The sequence below is a fragment of the Orbicella faveolata genome, unplaced genomic scaffold (assembly GCF_042242905.1).
Source record: "Orbicella faveolata isolate gen_17 unplaced genomic scaffold, um_ofav_v1 contig_34, whole genome shotgun sequence".
NCBI classification, from domain to species: Eukaryota; Metazoa; Cnidaria; class Anthozoa; order Scleractinia; family Merulinidae; genus Orbicella; species Orbicella faveolata.
Genome location: NW_028301563.1, coordinates 25,070,955 through 25,090,452, shown reverse-complemented (window position 1 = coordinate 25,090,452; position 19,498 = coordinate 25,070,955). Strand labels below are relative to the sequence as shown.

The window sequence follows — 19,498 nt, the reverse complement described above, 5'->3', positions numbered from 1 at the left end:
TGGCCTCATGATTAGTGCGCTCGTCCCCGGATCGAGCGGTCCTAGTTCGAGCCCTGGCCGGGGACACTGTTGTTTTCTTGGGCAAGACACTTAACTCTCACACAGTGCTTCTCTCCACTCAGGAGTATAAATGGGTACCAGCGAATTGTTGGGAAAAGCTGACAAATTCCGGGGGAGTGACCTGCGATGGACTAGCTTCCACCCCAGGGGAAGTAGAAGTACTCCTAGCGGCTTCATACTATAGAAACTGCGATAAGGTCCTGCAGCTATGAGCCAGTCCGGCAGCTCCAAAGCTTCACTTATCATATAGGCACACATCAAACATCATCACACATCACCTCTTGCAAAGATTTTGGAAATATAACACGGTTTCTGCTGCAATATATTCAGCTAAAGATATTACTCTTCACTTGTCTTTTACTTGCTTCAGTGTCTTAAGGACAAATATGGGCAAATTTTATTCAAAATATGAGTTTCGTCCTGCTAATTACATACAACGTACTCCTTTAGTTGAAAATATGAAGTTTCGTATCTCAGTTAAGTGTCATTGTCAGAGAAAACCGGGCAGCAGGAAAAGATTGAGGTCGGCTGTTTATCTTTATCTTAATTTTCACAGTATAAAAGCTATCCGAAAAGATTAACAACCATTGCACTTAACGAGGTAGGTGTTCGTTTTTCTTTGAGATATCACCACATCATAATTTTGGCCTCGCAAGCGGTCTAAAATGGCCGAAATTTCCGGCAACTTTAGGTGAGGCTAAAAGATACTTCTTACAAATTCCAGAAAGTATTATTTTTTGCGATAATATTTGTCCCCTTGTTGGTTGACTGAGATATATTTGAGGTTTTTCGCTTTAATCCTACGCTCTTCTTGAGGTGCCATCTATCGCCGCTGAATCGTTCATGGGCGTGACTCAATTTTAGCCATTTTCAGCGACTCGTTTTTCAAAAGTGCGGTATCTTATTTCTACAGAAAAGATTTTTTTTTTGACAGTCTTTTATACTGCCGTCACTATCCAGTTTAGTTAAAATTGTTAAAAATTTGAGGTAAATCGGAGTAACTGGTCTTGCAAAGTCCCCAAAAAAATCATTAGCCAGAATCATTTCCCGCCAAAAGTTTTAGCGAAGAATATCACTTTATTCCCACTTTCTGCGATATTTAGCTTTGATTTACTGAAAGATCTGCCAAAATAGTTAGTTGGACAGCAGAAGAGCATATTTTAGATGTGACATCGTTTTTTCACGATGTGAGCATTTCAAACTCGCCAAATCCTTACTATTATCTGGGCTAAACTTTTCCGCAAAAATTCTAGTTTTCAACGTCACACTCCGGGGAAAAACAAAGTGGATCCTAAGTTCGCTTACGATTTTTGCTATCAAGTAGAACAAGAAGTTTAACGCTAAAAGATTTGTAAAACACATTTAAACAACAAACAAGGTTTCGGTTTCCATTGTCAAGGTAAAAAGTGAAAAAGTATAACGTCTACTTAGAGTATATAAAATATGAACAATACATAAAATATTTGCGGGTCCTCTGCGTATAATTCTCAAGGTAAGAAACGCAATACAAAGAAACGTGTGCGAAAGTGTTACGTAAACAGTTTGGCGCGAAAGGAGTCGGTTTGCGTGTTAAGAGAACGCTTGATGTCGATCCTTTACCTACGGCATCTCGTAGACTTAGCAATCGAATTTGCTGTTACATTTCCTCAGAACTTTGAAAAGGTGGCCAGTCTCTGTTTTGTTGTTCCCTTGCTGTGTTTCAAGGTGTTTTCCGATGGCTGAATAACGGTGTTCATTTGTGCGTTGATTTAATATTGGACAGAGAACAATGCAAGAGTTCAAAGTGTTCATTCGGAGGAAAAATGATAAAAAACACTTATTTTTTTCTCAAGCATCTGAGCGGGCAAGAATCCTAAATCCTCGAATTTGATTGGCTAATCATACGCACGTGACCGGTCCAGCTTTTCACGATACGCTGGGAAAACTTGCGGTTGCAGTTAAGCTGGAGGCTATTCGATTCGACTTTTGAATGAAAGGAGCGTTAGTGATGGAGGAAATTTGTGTCGTCTGTGGTTGGTGATTCTCATATGAGTTTAAAATAGTGTCGGAGACACCTTTTAACTGTGATAAAGCTGGCCGTGAGCTGTAGTTTGCTATACTTTGCTTGCTGCTGTCCCCTGAAACGGGCTGGAGCATTCGCATGTCGGAAAGCAAGGTTATCTGTTTATTTAAACTGATTTCAAGAAGTGATGTTTCGATGTTTTATTCTTGATATCAATTAGTGTATCAATAGTTAATTTGAGAATGAGAAAAGTTGAATTTGTTAAATAAATTAATCTCATCAATATTTTGTTAATCAGGCTTGTTAAATTTGAGATAAAGCAGTGGTTCTCGGCTTACCAAGACCCATTTTGTACTTGGTTTAGACTCGCTCGACTGTCGACTGAGACTGCTCGAGTATTTTTTCAGTCATTTCTTAGAAAAGAAACGGTTTGATCTTTTTTGTTACTGCTTCTCGTACCGGTTCAATGCCTCTACAAGACTTTTTTTTTTGTACCTTATCCTTTACCCAGTCACGTAAAATATTATCTAAATTGTTAAAAGTTTCCGTCATTTTAAAACACAGAGGGAAAGCTTTGTATTAATGATGTCAATCGTGCGTCTGTCCTCTAATAGATCATAGGTAAAAACCAATCAAAATGCGAGAATAACCCGGGTTATCATATAAAAGATCCCTGCCATTAACATCTACCACTTGATTTAGCATCGAATTCCTTTACACCCTCCCTCCCACGGGTAGCCACGTATCAGGGACAAGGCCATATCTAGGCTTGTGTTATAGGGCTTATACAATTTAGACAATTTTGACAATTTAGAACGATTTGATTATTATTACTTTCCAATAGCTTAAATTTTCCAATTTCAGCAATTGGAAAGAATTATTTCATGTATACTTCACATCATTTCACTCCTCACGGGAAGATATGAGCTTAATGAATTGACCTCGCACCCAATGTGTGGCTTCATAGCTCAGTTGGTAGAGCATCGCACCGATATCGCGGTATCGCGGAGGTCACGGGTTCGAATCCCGTTGAAGTCCCGATTTTTTTCCAGGCTTCTTCTTTCCGATGATCATTCTTCACTTTCATCTACAACCGCAGTTCAGATATAAATTATTTCATGTGTACTTCACATCCTTCAAGTTAAGTCGTCCCATGTGGCCACATGGCTACCGCTGTGATATTTAAGTACGTGTGCATTTGTCAGTCAATTACTTAAGCAGAGGCAGCAGCGAAGTGGAAGTAGTGAAGTTAGACGGAGATCATGCAAGATAGACTTCTGGCAAATAAAAGACCCAGAGACCAGAGTCTCGATATTCCTCCTCGTTTGGACGACTGAGAGATTTCCAAGTAAACATAGCGTACAGTTTCTGAATAATTTTTTCATTTATTCGGAAGGCACCATTCCAAGTCCAGAATATTTAAAAGAACGGAGAATTTTCAAAATGAACGCTGCGCCCTTGAACTTAAAATCCTTTCGAGAACTCGTATTTAAGGCATTATAGAGTCGTAAACTCAGTGATCGCCTGCAGCTAGGTGAGATCGATTGACCGAAATTTAAAAAGCTAATCATTTTTAGACGATGATGACAACTGTGAATAAAGTCAGCAACGATAAAACAAAGGTACCGGATGAATTCATTTTTCGTATTGTTTCGTTTGTTTGTCTTACTGCCAAACTCGATAAGTAAATTGATTCGGAATCGATGCACGTGCAAGTTTATTATTAAAACTACGGTTGGATAAGTGCATGCAAACAAACAATTGCGTCTATGTTGTTATGTTTTAATCCGTTATTTTATTCCTTGATATTTACCTCTGAAAATTATACTTAAACAATTATTCGCCTCAGGCTCAGTGAGCATTGGCAAATATTCACTGAGCCTTCGGAGCAGTTGTCCGTTTCGCAACGGTCGTTGCCATTTTTATGACTCTTAGAAATATTTTCTGAACTATCAACGAATTTTTCTCTACTAAATTAAAGAAAAAAAGAAATTTGTAAGTAACCACCCTCTGGCTCGGGAGTAAGGGGGCGTGTTTAGGGAAAACATTCGTGGATTCATCACTGGCAGTGTGATTCCATGTTTCAGATAGCCAGATTATAGGTAAGTGTTTCTTTATTTCGCTCCTCGACTTCATCTTAAATGCCCACCCAAGGATTTTCTTCCTCATCTTCTTCCCCCTCTGGTTCTTCATCTTCTTCCTCCTCTGGTTTGTCATGTTCTTCATCCTCTGATTCGTCCTCTAGTTCTTCATATTCGTTATCCTCACCGTGTTCGTCTTCTTCCGCTATCTGTTCAACATCACTGACGTCCCTCTTATTGTACCCCTTTCTGATCTGTATGATCCGACCAAACGTCTAACGAGACACTTCATTTTGTAAATTTTTCAGTGTATTGGGTGTTCGTTGTCAAACATCATACACGTCCACTCGATGAAGTTAACAAAAGGGATTCACTGGTAACAGGAGGTACTCGTGTTCACGCGCCTTGGGGTTTGGACAGATGGTATTCGCGAATATGGAACTGGTAATCGCACCAGCAGCCACCACTAGTAAGGCCATCCCATTGAAGAGAGCCTGGTATACCTTGAAAACACGGTACATGTGACTGTTACACCACCATTGACAATGGTAGAAGGCATAGAGCGAATCCAAGGAGTGCAAGACGTCGGGCTCCAATTGCACAGCTGCTGCTTTCCAGCACGTTCCTTCCAAGAGCGAAATGGCCTCTAGAGGCATGTGTGGATCCTTGTTTTTTTTTTTTTGTTTTCTACACGGTGTTTTCTTTATGTACTGTCTGTGGTGATGGGAGAGGGGCTTGATCGTGGATCCATTCTTCCAAAGGAATAGCGATCTCTACTGGAATAGATGCTGGTTCTGCCATGGCTTGCAGGCTTGTTGCGTCTTCACCACTACTTGAGATAAACTAACAATGCAACTCAACGAGGTAAGCTTGGTTTTCATGTATAACTGCGGCGACCTCTCGACCACGTTGGACATCAACGTGATGGTCAGCTGGGTGATGTTTTGGATCAACTGGTCCAACGACTGGCAAAATTTCTGTTCTTGCACTTCGATATTCATAATATATCCTCAACGCTGTCTTCGGTGTAAATCAAGAAAAATGACATTGGGTAGGCACTTTAAGACCTTTCTTGGAACGCACTCACACCACACGACAATGTTTTTCGAAAAAAAAAAATTAAAATAACAATAAAACACCAGGGCCTTTATTCATAAACGCCTCCAAGTATGTTTTCAAACCATAACAAGGTTTCTTTTTAAACAAATCAATTTCCTAGCCATTTGTCCCCTCATGTGTGTCGAACTTGACAGACCAGACTGTCTTATGACAGGCGACTTCTTCCCCAGCGGTGTCTTCTACTCACAAGTTAACCCTGTTTTCGTTTTTTTTTTTCTGAGAAATCTTTCGATTTGTTCCCGGAAGGGAAAAACACTTACGAAGCATATAAATTTCGGTGGAGGAAAACGTAAAAGGGAAAAAACAATTCTCATGTGATCTTTAGATGATGTTTTACGGAAAGGCGTCTAATAACAAGGCCACAGAAATTCTGTTGTAATATTTCTTATCAGAGATCGAATGTGATTGCGGTAAGGATTAAAATGCTCAATTGCTTTAAGAATATCGACCTATCGTTCCATCGCTCGCATTATAAGAAAAAGCCTATCAGGAATCTTCTTATATCAGCTTTTTATATTCTTATCAGAGAGGGTATCTCCCTTTCCATGACCTCAGCCTATTGAGGGGGCATCCCCCTTTGCCGTGACGTCAGACCCAGCGAGAGGGTATTGGGTATAAGATTTACGCGGCGGCCATCTTGAATCCATTTATTTTCCGCCCTCTTAACCTAACCTAAACGGGCCACCCACCAGTTTCGCCGACTGAGCCACCTGTTGACGTAAAGGTGACGTCATGTTTTCTCACACTTTTATTGGCGGCAATTTTCTATAAATTAAAAACGAGGTTGCACTCGGGTAATTTGGCAGCTATACTATTACTGTCATAATCAGCTAATACTTCCCTTTTGTTCATGTAAAAAGTTGCATTCCACTGAAAACAGGTTATTAAAGACACTTTCTTTTTTTTGTAGGGAATTCCACTGGAAGGAACAGTCATGTCATAATGCACAAACTCCCTTTTAGAATGCCACACTAGGTATTACTTAGGGATTCTGATGAACATTTACCCTTTAAAGGCTGGATGCCTCCCCCACCACCCTTCTTCTTTAACACCTGTCTTGTCAAAACATGCATATGAGAACTCCATATTTTTCACATATATTGTTCAATCACGCTGTCAAATTTACAAGTTCCTGCTTCATTTATGCACCCCCTTAGGGGCCCTTCCAAACCTCCAGTTAAACTTCCATTGATTATGACAGCCCAACATATTTAATTAAGGGCACAAAGTCATGTAAAGGTTTACCTCAGCTTGATTGCTAGTAAAAATTAATTGGCAAGTTTAAGAGTCGCTGACTGGAAATATCGAGAATGGCTGGCGAGGTTCGAAAACTCGAAAATCCTGAAACTTTGCCTAAAGAACTCTTTTAGGCAGCTACTTTCGAAAATGTTATTCTGATTTTCTTTCAATTTAAAGTATTAGAGAAATTCGCAAAAAACGAAAATACAGATTTTTGCCTCATTAAATATGCAAAAAATATCTGGAAAATTGACGAAGTTCTCGGTATTCGCATTGAACCAATTTACAAAACTAGAACACGGGGTAAACTTAGCATAAGAGCTTTATCTTTCTTCTATCTAACAACAGCAAGTTTTAAATTTTTCAGGTATTTGGAAAGATTCCGTCGACCGTCGAAAAATTGCCTTTTCAAGCCCCTATGAAAATGGCAAAAATTGCGTAGTTTTACGGGCTTAAAACACATCTTGGTATGTGCGATATGGAACTAAAACAAGTACTGTGCAAAAGAGTGTCGTTTCTACTATAATAATGTGGGAAAAAAATTCTGGGCAATTAAGGTTCACACAGGTAAAATGTAAAAGTTCGCGACAGTCTCTTCTCAAATTTGCATAATACGGTATGTTCAAAGAACTCTATACTGTTGAGTTTTGTTCATTTGTGGGCCTTGCTTTGTGGGAAATATACAAAACGAGAGTTGATCCATGTCGTCATTACACCATCGTTTTTGATATTTCACGCAAGGTACATAAAACTACAGATAAAAGCCCAAAATATAATTTCAAAGTCACGTGGACAACCCCGTTAGTGATGGCGGCGACACGTGTAATGTGTGGCTCCGCAGTTTCTAAACCCTTTTGGGCTCCTCTTTGCTTATTGCTCCTTGTTTTATATGTGGTTCTGGAACCAAATCAACGCAGCAACCATACCAGCCGAAGCAGCTGTGAAGCATTAAGATTAAAATTCCTGGAAGAAGTTTTATCATTTCGACTTCCTTCGAGGCATACACGCCGGAGGACGTTCACGCTGCTAAGGGTGCCTCACAACACGGGAGCTACAAGCTCGTTTCAACTGCACTTGAAGTCGGGGGATATTCATCCGAATCCTGGACCGAAGAAGAGAAATACCGCTAAATATCCTTGCGGAGAATGCCAATGCAACGTGCGAAATAATCAAGACGTCATTTTGTGTGTGGAATGTCAAAGGTGGTTTCATGCAATGTGCATCAATATGAGCAAAGCGACTTTCAAATACTATCTTAAGAATTTTAATCTCCCTTGGACCTGTTCCTTCTGCTCTTTACCGAAGTTCAGTGATTCTGTCTTTGAACAACCGAATGATAGTCCTGGTTCTTCGATAATCAATTCGCAGGAGGCTTACGCAGGTGTTGCTAGAGATTTGTGCATCGGCTTCTCAGATGATTATGCAGAACCCTCTGTTGTAGATGACAGTTTGAGGGAGTTTGCAATGAGCCTGCGGCAATCATCTGTTAAAGATTTTAAAGTTGCGCACCTTAATGTTAGGAGCCTTCGATCGAAGATTGATGAGATTCGCTTGCTACAAGAATTATGTAATTTCGACATTCTCGCAATAACGGAGTCGCATCTCGACAGTTCTGTTTCTGACTTTCATATCGAAATTGAGGGTCTTCGCTTTTTCCGCTTGGATAGGCCAAAACGTAAAGGAGGAGGGTGTGTGCTGTACTACGCGGAAAATCTGACTGTCATTTACAGAAGAGATCTGTCTGATAAGAACCTTGAGGCTATCTGGATTCAAGGGAATTTCCCATCAGTAACTGCTTTATTTTCTGTTATTTACAGAGCACCAGATGATAATGACTTCTTCGATAAATTTCAGAAACAATTAGAAAGCGCATGGCTCAGATCATCATATATCTTCCTATTAGGAGATTTAAACTGCGATCTGAACATTCTGAACACTGTATCAAGGAACAAGAACGCAGCAAAGTTGTTGAGTATTTTTGATGCTTTAAATTTAGAGAATACAATAACATCGCCAACTCGTGTTACACCAACTTGTGAATCGCTAATTGACCTAATTGTGACATCCAAGAAAGAATTGATCCATTCATCTGGTGTTTTCCACTTGGGGATTTCTGATCACAGCTTAATTCACGCTTCTATTCGACTGACACAAAAACGGCCTCCCGCTAAAATAATCAAATCTAGGAACTACAAGAATTTTAATGAGGCCAACTTCCAGCAGGATATTTCCTTCGCGCCCTTTCATGTTGCCTCTGTTTTTGACGATCCTGATGACAAACTATGGGCGTGGAACAAGTTATTCCTTGATGTGTGTGATCAACACGCACCTCTTAAAGATGTAAAGGTCAGAAGCTCCTCACTTCCTTGGATTACAAACAGTATCCGTCTTAAGATTAACGTAAGATACAAACTATTCAAATTGGCCGTGAACACTAAATGCCCACATAATTGGAGCGAGTACAAGAGGATTCGAAACGAAATTACCAGTGACCTTCGTCAGGCCAAAGCTATGTACTTCAATGAGTTGTTTACTGAGATTAAGACTACTAGAGCATATTGGAATCTAGTGCGAAAAGCCACTGCACCGAAGAAGCAAACTGTTGTTGGTCCACTAAAAACTGAGTCGGGTCACATTGTTGTTAAGGACGACGAGAAAGCTTGCTTGAGGAACACCTATTTTGCCTCGGTTGGTGAGAAATTGGCGCTTGATCTCCCGCCTTCAATCACACGATCGCTGTCTTCTGATTTGGTGACACAGACGAAAATCGTACCATCACTTTCTGAGGTCAATCTCTCTGAAGTTGGCGTTCTGCGACAAATAAAGCATCTTAAATCCAATAAGGCTACCGGTCCTGACGGTATTTCTCCAAAACTTTTGAAATTAGCCAGTCATGCAGTGAGCCCTCACCTCACGAGCCTTTTCCGATGGAGCATCCACCACGGAACTGCGTACGAGGGTTGGAAACTTGCAAGGGTGTCCCCGATTTTCAAAAAGGATGACAGCACCGATCCAGGAAATTATCGTCCGGTCTCTATTTTGTCGGTTCCAAGCAAGCTGCTCGAATCTGAAATCAATACCGCCATTGTCAATCATGTGACGAACAATAACTTGATAACTCCTAATCAGTGGGCCTATAGGAAGGCTCACTCCACTGAGCTACTTCTCATTCATCTTACAGAGAAATGGAGGAAGTTTGTTGATGACGGCCTCACAGTCGCTGTCGCTTTTGTAGACTTCAGGAAAGCCTTTGATAGCGTATTACATTCGCGCTTATTGGACAAATTACATGGACAGTTCGGCATTGATGGAGAACTCTATGCATGGATGGATAGCTACCTTTCGAATCGAAAGCAGTTCACGACGATAAATGGAAAAGAATCATCGAAAATGTACGTTAGGTGCGGAGTACCACAGGGCTCGGTGTTGGGTCCTACTTTGTTTACGCTTTTTACGAACGATTTACCTTCATTCATTAAATCTGGAGATACTTTTATGTACGCTGATGACACTACGGGTTTCTGTACAGGCTCCTCGCAAGACGTCGCCTGCAATTCATTAAATTGTGCCCTGGAAGAACTTTTCACCTGGTGTGTTAACAACCGCCTTACTCCACATCCTGGCAAGTGCGAGGTAATGTTACTCTCCAAAGCTCGGCTTATTGGTCCGCTGCCTGCCATTTATATTGGCAAGTCCATCATTGAATACAAGGCTACGGCCAGGCTTCTGGGTGTTACCTTGGATCAAAAACCTGAGCTGGATACCTCACCTGAAAGAAGTCATTAAAAACTTTGCAAACAAATTGAGCCTCCTGAAGAAATCCAAGTTTCTACCCAGTCATGTGTGCGAGTCACTTTACGTAAAGGTTATCCAGCCATCCATTACGTACGCGATGCCCGTCTGGGGCGGGGTTAATCAGACAGAGTTATTTAAAACATTGGAAAGACAACATTGCCGTGCTGCTAGAATTATTTTTGGCTTTCCACCGGACATGCCAACAGTTGACGTTTTAGCTACCGTTAAGTGGAACACTTTAACATATATGTATAAACGTTCTTTAATTAAACTTTTTTTCAAGGGTTATCATGGCATGCTCCCTAGCACTTTGGCTGAAGAGTTGATTATCCACGGCGACAGACCTTCTTCACGACAGAAGCATGGGCTGATAGTACCGAGTTTTGTCTCCAAATACGTTTAAAACTCCATTTCCTATAGAGGGGCTGTCCTCTGGAACGCTATAGGGCGAACTAATAGATCGATACTAGAGAGCACAGACCTGAAATCTTTTTTGAAAAATGTTGTTAATTGTAACACTTTTAAGGAATTTAATTTTAATGTTTTAGCCCCACAAATAATTAACAAAAGATCGGAGAATTTTATTTATCTTTAACTATTGATCTCATTCGTTGTTATCAAAATTATATTTTTTATAAGAATTACTTAATTCTTGTATTAATTTTTTTTATTAACTGTATTAATTATTTATCTATTAATTGTAGTTATTTTATGTATCTTATTAGTACACGACCCCACAAACTTGTTAGCTTTGACGTCTTTTATCGTGTATAAATAAAGGTTGTATGTATGTATGTATGTATGTATGTATGTATGTATGTATGTATGTACTGCATAGACTAAACACGCTACACGTATTGCGTGACTGGTGTTACGTATTATAGCGGAGCTCCGGCGGAGCCCCATACCCATATAGGGAAGAAAAGGAAACCCATGAATGGATTTTCTCATGGTTATCATGGCTAGCGGTATTGCTCGTGGGCGCGTACGCACGACGGCGACGACGACGACGACGACGACGACGGAGTCGCGCAAGATGGCGGCCATACTCCAGCTGATAGGTTGACAGAGACATGCACCCTCAGTTGGTAGCGGGAGAATGCCATTTTTCTTGGCGGGATTTTTAAAGAAAAACGATAGCGGAGGTTGATTTAATATTTTTAAGACAGGGTTGCGCTGAAGCAAAAGACAGAAAGCAAGAATTAACAGGCAAAGAAGTAGCGGAGAAGATCGCGAAAAAGACTGAGCGGGCCAGCGCTGGGGAAGGAGGCGAAACAGTACTGAACAATGCCGTGAATTATAGCTAGTCAAGGGCTAGAGAAAGGAGGTGAAATAATACCGAACAATGCCGTGAACCAAAGCTAACGAGGGCTATAGAAAGGAGGCGAAAGTACCCGACAAATTGATTCAGAAGACTGCCGAACTCCCCATGGCCAAGTTCAAAATTCGCGCGAACGTGATGCTGTGCAGCCGTGCAAGAAAATTGAAAAGTCACCTGATTTGGTCAGGTCATGAACAAGAGAAATCAAACGTACCCGAGTGTTTTAGAGAAATTGCAAAACAGTGAACGTAGCGGAAAGAAGTGGTCGATTCGTTGATCTATCGAAAATATAACTTCAGTTTAGTCTTCACAACTTTTGCTGCAAGTTTCTGCCTGGAAGAGTTACACTGGCCGAACTGAATTGCCAACTTGCGGTAAGTGACTTTTGTTGTTGCGTTTGGTATGAAAATTAACAAGTTTCCTCAGCGATATAAGCTTATTTTCAATTGGAATCCATTAAAAGTCTTCCTTATTTGAAGCCATGCTGTAAGAGATTTTAAAAATTGCATCGTTTTAATTTCGCTCGTCTCTAAACAATAACACGTGGGTCGCTTTGGAGGTTGCTGTAAGTTGTAAACAAATTATGTTTTCTATCGATTTTCGTCGTCAATTTAAGCTTATAACCTCACATCTAAAAATAAGCTTAACCAAAATCGTACTTGTAAACACGGCCGGGCGAGTTTTGAAGTTTTCTCTGATTTAGTTTAAGCACTGCCGCTTCGTAGACTGCTAAAATTTGTTCTTCTGTTGTTGAAAACTGAACCAAGAAAGGTCTACAAACCATTTTAAGCCGAAGCGAACAGGATTTGCTAAATTTACTTTTGTTCCTATGTGAATATTTGCATATTGTGATTACAAAGTATGGAGATTTCCTCGTTTTGTTAGTTCAATTTATTCGGTTTGGCGAAATGCTTTTGTGAATTCCGAGGTTAAATTAGGTGAAGACTGGTAAAGCTACTGCCAATAAAATGACTGCATAGCTAAATTAAGCCGTCGGCAAAAATACAGACTCTCAGTAATATTCAAATTTAAGCGTGAATAATTTTTCAACTTTAACACCGCAAGCTTAAACGAATTTTCTTTATCCTCTCTTTTATTCGGTCACCGTTCATTGAAAAGGGATTTGCTGTTGATACTCGAGCTCAGATGTAGTGATATGCATCTTGTGTTTATAATGTAGATTTCCTCGTTTTATTTTGTTGTCTGTCCAATTAGTTCGGTTTGGTGAAATGCTTATATAGTCCAAAATGTCGAGTAGACGATTATGCATGGCAATCCTATCTGCAAATAAAGCCCTGCTTTGATTTTGATTGGCTATTTCATGTTATTTGTGCCATTGCTTTTGGTTGGGGATACATGGACCCTATTTTGTTAATAAGAGGTTATTCCCCAATGCGGTATTTACACTTAATATGGAAATGTTCCAAAAAAGTGAGATAGTACTAATTAACTCGGTAAATTGAACAGTGTAATAGAAGTTCTTGCCCTGACCGTTTATCAGTAATAAGAATAACTTTTACATACATATATACACAATTTAGTTGGAGAGAGCGCTCTCCTATCTCCACTCTCTCTCTCTTTGCTCTCTTCTTCACACTAATTTTTTATTAACTAACTTATTAAATGAATGTCACTGACTGTTTTCTTTGTTGTGCATGCATACTTTTTTGCTGGTCGAAGAAAGTTTCAGTTTCTTCCTGGCTGTACAGTTTCCTTTCTCCTGTCCTGTACCAATTTGTTTGTGATATAACTTCGTGAATTCTCTATTCTCCTTAAATTTTATCTCATCAGGTTGATAGAATGCACTCTCAGAGTGTTCCATCGCTGTCTTCAGTCGCTACAATTTTCCGGAAAAAAGCAATAGTTTTCTTAATTTCCTTTTACTTTGTGTTAGGACTTTTTAGCATGCCTGTAATTAGACCATGGGCATTACGGGAGAATAATTTTCAAGTAAAGAATTACATTCGTTTTAGTGTTGAGTATTTTAAATTGTTATGAATTAGGCATTTCTTTTTATTTTTTATTTTTTTATATCTTTTATTTTAGTCGCATGCAATGTTTTATGGTTTTACCGAGGTATACCATGTAAATGTAAATAATGCACTGGAATTGGCCAATCAGAGTGTGCATTATATCGGCTTTAAACACAAACCACATATAATAAATGACTCATATGTAAATGATATTTTTATTACAGAGAACTGTACAGGGCAAGAACTTCTTCTTTTGTGAATTTATATATTAATTCCTCTCAGTGCTGTCAAAATGTCTCAGGAACCTTCATTTCTGATAATCTATTATTTTCCACCATACCTACAGCACAGAAGCTCACCAAATCCTAACTGATAACTAACATGTGTGTATCTCTAGCCTTTGCTGTGTGCTACATGTATATTCTGTTATCCTGCCTTAACTGCTAGGAAAAATTTTGGCAAAGCTGTTTCAACAGTTTCACTTAAATTGATTTCCAGTAACAGCGCTACATGTAGCAGTGCTATTGAGTATGAACTTTATGGAGGATTTTAAATTTTTATTTTTTTATGACTACAGACGACAACAAAATATACATGTGTATACATAACCTGATGTTGGTGTTGGTTACAAACTGTAGTTCATAATAGTCATCCTATTACAGGTTAAAGGGGGAAAAGTTCAGAGAGTTTAGAACATTTCTTCCCCCAGCACACCTTCTGTCTATAGGTGCAATAATTGAGAGGTTATATATATGTACGAAGAGTAATGTAAAGTTACTGTATAAACTTAGCATTAAAATCTGACATTTGAACGCCTCCTTTGCTAAAATTAGTCATGATTTAATTGTTATCACTCCCTGTGAATTCATAGAGATTCCAGAGGCAAATTATAACCTAATGTGGAAGTCCTGTCTTCAAGTGAGGGAAAATGACACAAAAGAGTTACAATGAAAGTAAAGAGAATTGTGAATGTTGATATGGTGTACATTATACATCATGTAAAGGTATTTGGTGAGTGCCAAAGGCATAACATTTCATGTATTGCTTTTTCAGGACAAATTATATAACAGTGACGTTTTAAAAGGTGTGATCAGAAAAATAATGAGTACATTGTCCAGGCAGCATCAGTTTATGGACGGCATATGCAGACAGTAAGAGGAACTGTAAGCACTACCACGTAAGTTAGTTTTATGCTTATGACTTCTTGTTCTTGAATTTTGTGTCATTTCATCACAAGAATAGGTAACGAAAGATGCAATAGTTGTTGCAATATATTTTTGAAGGAAAACTTATAAGTCTGCCTATGCTGGATAACAGCCATGTGTAAAATGAATGTGAAGCAAACAATATGTTAAATATGGGGCAACCCTAAAACCCAGAAACCGGAATCCGGAATCTGGAACCAAAAACCGGAATCCAGAAACTGGAAACCGGAATCCGCAAATCAAAGAAAATAAGTTCTTCAAATACGCGAAAATTGTTTTGCTTAGCTTTTCGACTGTAAAAAGTAAGCTGCCAAGTAAAAAGGACCTCAAACTTAACCTTTTTTGAAACAAAAATTCCCCGTCTGTTGAAATCGTGCAACCGTTATTTTTAGTGAGGGCTATGATTATGAGAATCTCAGTAAAGTGCGTCTTAATTTTATTCCAAGCACCTCGAGAGTGTCTAAAATAAGCTTGCTGGTAATTGCCATTTTGTTTAATACGTGATCTTCAATTTACCGGAAGTATAAATTTATCCTTTATGTCTAGTACATACTGAACAAGATAGAAAATGTCATAGAGAACAGGATATCCATCAGTGGCAGCCCCCTGTACATTGACGGTCACGCCCCCCAATTTCGAAGTCCAAGGGCTAACCCGTCTGGTCTAAAATTGAAATTTGATTTTTCCAACAGATACGAGACCAATTCCAGGTTAACACAATTTCCACACTGATACTGTGACAAATCAGCATTTCATATTCTTGGCGGCCATCATATTAAAACAATTTGTAGAAATGTTGCACACTTACTTCCGTCTGCTTCTCACTTGCTGACAGATCAGACCACATGCTGTTCAAAGATGCTAAAAGACTGCCAGAAACTCACTGCAATAGCCTATAATAGCTTGTTGTTAATGTGCTGCTCACCAGTCTTCTCAGAGCAATTTGATCTAGACAAGAACTGGGCTCTCACCAGGGCCAGCTTGAACAAAAGATGGGTAACTTAGCCTATGAGCAGGCTCTCGTGTTTGGGCTGGGGGTGTGAGTGGCAAAGCCGCATGAAGGCTCTTGGTGACATGCCAATGCAGAGAAACATTAGACACCTATTTAGCCTGCTCAGACAATAGAGACAGATACTAGAGCCTGCTCGCAGGCTATGAGTAACTCTATCCACCCAAAAAATCAGTAACCCTGACTGGATAGTGATGTACCCAATGGATAGCTTTATGCAGCTTTTGAACAACGGGGCCAGATATATAGCTAAGGGTTGTTCAGAAGTAGTCAATAATTTTTTAGCAATTACAGTCTGTGGCTGAAGTAAAGCCAAGAAAATAAATAACAACAAAATGATTTTTGCTCATATTTATTTATTAGACATTGCTGAAGTGAATTATTTCTATCATCATTCATAATATCTGGATTCCAGATTCTGGTTTTTGGTTCCGGATTCTGGATTCCGGATTCTGGATTCCGGATTTCGGTTTCCAAATTCAATGTTTTAGGGTTGCCCCAGATGATGTATGTACATATGTTTAAATCTTGAATAATCTGAAATTTCAGAGAGTTTAAAAATATCATATCATATCTGTGATGGTTCTGAGGTGGAGGGCTGTTACATGTACATGTAAATGTCTCATGCACGATTTTTCACTCGTTATGATTCAGGGGCAAATGGTTTCTGTATCTGTTGATGTGCAACAATCTACACCAATATTTCAACCTAACAATGTACAGTGTATATTAATTGACTAAATTATGCTGTTTTTAGTTGGCCAGTGCTACTACATATTAATGTGATGTTGAAGTGCACAAATTTACAAACATGCCCAGTGTCAACTTGTCAAATACATGTATATGAACTGGCCAGACAGTGTAGATTACAAAATTCTCTGCAAGGTAAGATGTTTCTTAAACATTATTTTGTAATTAATGATTTCTCAGACATTGTTTTCTTCAAGAAAAGATTCATACCCCACATGGAGGTTTTTTCTCTATTAGAGCTCTTGATTCCTGATACTTTAATTTGGAATTTCTAAAGACTGGCCATGAATGGGTGTTGGGTGTGAATATCTTCTGGAACTGCACATTCATTCATTGAGTAAGCAAGAACATCAGTATTTATCCTGACAAACTCTGATTTTCTTCTGGAAGCTGAACTCATATACAGTTGTACAGTACGTTATATGTACAACCAAACAGCCTGGATGACCCTGTGATTGGGACTGTGCACATTGTTGTAACCCTCAATGTTCCAGTTGCCTGTTTGAAGCAAATTGCATTTGCTCTCGAAAGCAAGTGGCGAAGTTCATAACAGTTATGTAAGTTTGCTTTGTATCCTAGGGCAGAGCCTGCCACAGTGAAAGTTGGAGTACCAACCCCTAGCATTTGATTCACTACTAACACTCAGTAAACAGCTAACAATGAAGTACACTGTATATCAAAGAAAGGAATTACATGCCTGTTCCTGTCAGTCAATATATGAACAGGTTACAGATGGGGAGCCAGTATTAAAACATCAAAGATTTTCAAAGCAACCATGGCCTGGTGAGATATTTCTGAGGTAATATAAATTTAAGGTCCTTATGATTGCTTATAGGCATTGATTTTTATTGTGTATAGTATATTTTTCTTGTGTGCTAATTGTTGGAGAATACAGAGGTCACTGTTATGACAGAGATATTAATTTGTGAAAAGTTCTATAAACAAATGCATCTGGGGACAAATTAATTTATCATGGATGCAGCTTCTGAGAGATCCCCAATGTTAATGGAACATACACTGTTCATACAGTACATGTAAAAGAGTTCAGTAATTCATTACTTATGATTGTAATGCTTTGTTTGGTTTCTCTGTATTTACAGACAACTTGATGGGATTATAAATTCTGCACCAAGTTCATTGAATAAACTGACTTGGAGGTTCAGTTCTGCAACCCATCCTGTTTGTAGTAATATCATAGCTGCAACATTGTGACAGATACACTGCATTACATTATTAAGAAACACATATTAACTAATTACTTTTAAGTGCCTGTTAATTTAATCAGTTTTTCTTAGAGATAATTTACTCATGGTTTATTTAAATAATTGGCTTTTTGGCTTTAAAATGATATTTATTGAGCTTTTAAATCAATTTTGTGATAATCTGCATTGGACATGGCATAAATTGATATTTTGCCAACACGAAATGGAGAACTGGGTCTTAAGCAAAGTTGCAGGATTAGCATTTTTGTAGAAAGAAAGGGTTGAGAAATTTGTGACATTCTACAGACAGCCTTGCCATTCGCAATGTCCGATAAGGTTAGTTTGTTCCATTCTGTTGTAGAAATAGTGTTCTCTAATTTATAAATTATTTCAATCTGTTGTTTAAACGATTGCCTTATAACCCCATGTCTGGCTTTGGTGCATGTAGGATATTGATGTATTTTTTATCCATTTGGCTGTAAATTATCTTAAGTGATGTGTCAATCAAAACATATCTTGGATATGCTGGACTCTTCTGACAAATGTACCTATGCCTCATAACCTTTGAGTGCATTTGGTTGTGTAGTGCAGACAAAATACATGTACATAATATAACTTCCTCTTAGCTTACTGATAGTTCTTGGTATAATTTAATCATAGCAAAATTAATCAATGGAACCCAATAGCAGCTCTTGTACTCCACAATGCCAGTCGAGAAAAAGAACAAATCACATTGAAATTGAATAATAAAATTATTATTAGAAGCCTATGAAATGATCAGCAAAAAAAAAAAAAATATCGTAATTACCATTCATGCGAGGGTGATTTTGCTTATTGCAAACCCTTCCAGCAAGAGGAGACTCCGTACAATAGTGAAGATGGCTAAATGTATCTTTGGGGACAAGTTAGAAAACAAAACTTTCCAACTTTTCACATATGTATACTGTTTTGGTATTCTTGTGAGATTTCATTTGGTAGAGATTCAGGGACTGAGTATATTGTAACCACTGCATTTCAATCAGTCCCCACAACAACAAAAATGTGTAAACTTCTTTTGTGTGGGAGTCCCCATGTTAACTAAGGAAGAATATAATGATTAATAACAATGCCTTGTCTTTCTGAATAAGGTAGGAAAGAACAAGAAATGCCACCAAAAAGCACAGAAGACAGTTCTGTTATGTGATCAAGATTTTTGGTAGCTTCCCAGAAATCCTTGAAATCGTGGCTCTATATTTCATAATCACACCATCTTACACCTCGATCTGCTGATGTAATACTAGTTCCGGCTGAAACTATTAAATCATTCGCAATTTACCTCATACATGTTGGATTATTTTCATTAGTAACAACATTCCGAAAAATAACTGAGGAGCTCCGCTTTTAGGCTGGCCTAAATCTATATATTATACTTTCTGTTAGCTCCAATTGGGATTACTCACTAGATTATTGAGGTTTAGACACTTGCTTATAATAGAAACATATCAGGGTTTGTCTTTCCCGTTTATATACACCCGATTAGCCTGCAAATATTCGAAAGGAGACTAGTCTTTTAAAGTAAATTTTAGCATGTGTCTTGATTTTGATCTTGATGGAAAACGAATTAATTAGATGCACTAAACGAAACGAAGAGGTTTTATTAACGTGATCCAGCTAGACCAAGAAAGCAAGCTTTCTTGAAAAATAGAGTAAGACTGTTTGAAAACTATCCCGCGAGCTGACCTCTGTTGGAATTCGGCTAAGCC

At 38.7% G+C, this 19,498-nt stretch overlaps 2 long non-coding RNA genes across 2 annotated transcripts; both read left to right on the top strand.

The window, feature by feature from the left end:
- The first annotated feature begins 11,867 nt into the window (after positions 1 to 11,867).
- Positions 11,868 to 15,652, top strand: LOC149105424 (uncharacterized). The gene is made up of 3 exons (XR_016210105.1): positions 11,868 to 11,991; positions 14,168 to 14,252; positions 14,644 to 15,652. It is a non-coding gene; the product is annotated as an uncharacterized LOC149105424 (long non-coding RNA).
- A 915-nt stretch (positions 15,653 to 16,567) lies between these two features.
- LOC149105423 (uncharacterized) lies at positions 16,568 to 19,120 on the top strand. Its single transcript, XR_016201607.1, has 2 exons — positions 16,568 to 17,353; positions 17,655 to 19,120. It is a non-coding gene; the product is annotated as an uncharacterized LOC149105423 (long non-coding RNA).
- Positions 19,121 to 19,498: the final 378 nt, after the last annotated feature.